Source organism: Hemiscyllium ocellatum, chromosome 4 (genome assembly GCF_020745735.1).
Source record: "Hemiscyllium ocellatum isolate sHemOce1 chromosome 4, sHemOce1.pat.X.cur, whole genome shotgun sequence".
Taxonomy (NCBI): domain Eukaryota; kingdom Metazoa; phylum Chordata; class Chondrichthyes; order Orectolobiformes; family Hemiscylliidae; genus Hemiscyllium; species Hemiscyllium ocellatum.
In genome coordinates, this window is record NC_083404.1 from 63,020,912 (window position 1) to 63,024,445 (window position 3,534).

The 3,534-nt window shown below is 45.0% G+C and overlaps 1 non-coding gene across 1 annotated transcript; it reads right to left on the reverse strand.

Annotated features, from left to right (window-relative positions):
• Nucleotides 1-2,945: 2,945 nt before the first annotated feature.
• trnag-acc (transfer RNA glycine (anticodon ACC)) lies at nucleotides 2,946-3,016 on the reverse strand. Its single transcript has one exon. It is a non-coding gene; the product is annotated as a tRNA-Gly (tRNA).
• Between the last annotated feature and the right edge of the window lie 518 nt (nucleotides 3,017-3,534).

Below are 3,534 nucleotides of genomic sequence, written 5' to 3' on the forward strand. Positions count from 1 at the left end.
GACACTACAACACACACCTGGGTTAAAAACCTCTCCCACAGATAGCTCACAGACACGGAAAGAACTATACTGGCCAAGGGACTCAAATACAACTACAGGGATGCCAACACAGCAGACTTCCTAGCAGCACTAGAATGCACACTCAGGAACAATGGACTGACTGAAGAGACACAACATACAGTGAGACAAACGGTCGTACCTATGATGATAAGAAAACGACATACACATAACTTCAACACCAAGGAGAGGGAAGCACTGAAAGCACTGAAAAATGACAAGAACATAATCATACTACCGGCAGATAAAGGCAGAATGACGGTCATCTTAGATAAATCAGACTACATCAATAAAGCACAACAACTACTCGCAGACACCAACACCTACCAAATGAAGGATTCCGACCCCACACCACAACTCACCAATAGAATAATCAACACACTAAGGAATCTGCAAAAAAATGGACAGATAACCAAAGCGGACCAGCAAAGAATGAAACCTGAAAGCAACAACACCCCCAGATTCTACGGACTACCCAAAGTACACAAACCAGACATCCCACTCAGACCCATAGTATCACTACCAGGGACACCAGCATACAAACTGGCCAAAGAACTACAACAAAAACTGAAACACCTAGTCAGCAGATCCAAACACTCCATACAATCAACACAGGAATTCTTGGACATCATCAGGAATACACACATAGACAAAGAAGAAACCATGGTATCATTCGACGTGACGGCACTGTTCACATTAATTGACAAAACCCTAGCCAGAGAAACAATAGCCAACCTACTGGACATACATAACAGAACACAGGAGGCCGAACCTATCAACAAGGATGGCATACTTAAACTACTGGACCTGTGCCTCTCCACACACTTTACATTCAACAATCAGATATACGAACAAATCAACGGAACACCCATGGGATCACCAATCTCGGGACTCATAGCAGAGGCAGTTATGCAAAGGTTAGAACATACAGCCCTACCACAAATCCAACCCAAACTCTGGATCAGATACGTCGATGACACCTTTGTAATCATCAAAAACACAGAAATAGAAAAAACACACCGAATCATCAACGCCACACTCACAGGAATACGATTCACGAGAGAAGAGGAAAAGGATAGCCAACTCTCATTCCTAGACGTGTTAGTAGAGAGAACACCCAACGGAGAATTCACCACAAGGGTACACAGGAAACCAACACACACAGACCAAGTCCTAAACTATGAAAGTAACCACCCCAACACACACAAACGAAGCTGCATCAGGACACTATTCAAAAGAGCCACAACACACTGCAGTACACCAGAACTGTGAAAAGAGGAAGAGGAACACCTATACAAGGTATTCGCCAAAAACGGATACCCACGCAACTTTATCACCAGATGCCTAAGAGATAGACCACGGAACGAGGACATGCCACAACCAAAAGGACTAGCCACACTACCATACGTCAGGAGCGTCTCAGAACTGACAGCCAGACTACTGCGACCCTTCGGACTCATAACAGCACACAAGCCAACTTCCACACTCAGACAACAACTCACTAGAACAAAGGACCCAATAGCCAGCACGAGCCAAACTAATGTAGTTTACAAAATACCATGCAAGGACTGCACAAAACACTATATAGGACAAACAGGAAGACAGCTAACAATCCGCATCCATGAACATCAGCTAGCCACAAAACGACACGACCAGCTATCCCTAGTAGCCATACACTCAGACAACCAGGAACATGAATTTGACTGGGAAAACACTACCATCATAGGACAAGCCAGACAGAGAACAGCCAGGGAATTCCTAGAGGCATGGCATTCATCCACAAACTCCATTAACAGACATATAGACCTGGACCCCATATACAAACCACTACAGCTGAAACTGACACCCGGAAACGGCAAGAAGATCCATCAACAGACACATCAACCTGGACCCCACATACAAACTACTACAGCTGAAACTGACACCTGGAAGCGGCAAGAACAAACCACTATAAATACCGGAAGAAACATCAAAGCAGCACTTCACAGGAGGCTCCAATAGCACTGATGATGTTCCCTAGCCAGGGAACGAAACGTTTGCAGCAAAAACTTCCAGCTCGGCGAACAGAACCACATCCACACAGTCTGTCGTCTGAGTCGGGAATTGAACCCGGGTCTCACGCACTGTGAGGCAGCAGTGCTAACCACTGTGCCACCGTGCCACCCACTTGAACCCTTTAAAGTTTCACAACATCTTTCTGATAGGAAGGAGACCAGAATTGCAAACAATATTTCAACAACGGCCTAACCAATGTTTTGTACAGCTGCAACATGACCTCCCAACTCCTGTAATCAATATTCTGACCAATAAGAGAAAGCATGCCAAACGCCTCCTTCACTATCTTATCTATCTGCGACTCCTCTTTCAAGTAGCTATGAACCTGCACTCCAAGGTCTCTTTGTTCAGCAACACTCCCTAGGAACTTACCATTAAGTGTATAAGTCCTGCTAAGATTTGCTTTCCCAAAATGCAGTACCTCACATTTATCTGAATTAAACTCCATCTGCCACTTCTCAGCACATTGGCCCATCTGATCAAGATCCCAGTGTAATCTGAGATAACCAGATATCCCAACCCAATCTAGTCCCACCTGCTAGCACCCAGTCCATATCCCTCCAAACCCTTTCTTTTCATATACCCATCCAAATGCCTCTTAAATGTTGCAATTGTACCAGCCTCCAATTTTGGTGTCATCTGCAAACTTACTCACTATACCTCTTATGCTCACATCCAAATCATTTATATAAATGACAAAAAGAAGTGGACCCAACACTGATCTGTGTGGCACTCCATTGGTCACAGGCCTCCAGTCTGAAAAAACAACCTTCCACCACCACCCTCTGTCTTCTACCTTTAAGCCAGTTCCAAATCAAAAGACAGAGCTGCCATGCATTGGCCTGGAATCGGACCCAGGCTTCCTGCATGGTAGGCAAGAATTCTACCACTGAACCACCAATGCAACCTCGCTTCCACCAATGCATACTGGTCATAGATGGTTACAGTTGTTAGAGGTCAGTAATCTTAATTCCAGGACATTTCTCCTGGAGTTCCTATGATACTGAAGAGGTTCATAACCAAATGCAGCAAAGCCTTGACAATATCTAGGGTTGGGCTGCGTGGTAAGTAAAATTCTCACCACACAAGTGCCAGTTAATGACTATCGCCAAAATGAGGGAATCTAACTATTATCACTCAACATTCAATGCATTCACCACTCCCTACCCCCCCCCCCCCCCCCACCCCCCCCCCACCCCCACTATCAACATTCTGGACATTACCATTGACCAGAAGCTGAATTGGACTACCCATGTAAATATAGTGTCTACAGGAGACATCAGATACTAGGAATCCTGCAGTGGATAACTCACCGCCTGACTCCTTAATATCTGTCCACCTTCTTCAAGGCACAAGCCATGATTGTGACGGAATAATTCCCACTTGTTTGGATGAGTGTAGCTCCGAAAATTCTCAAGAAGC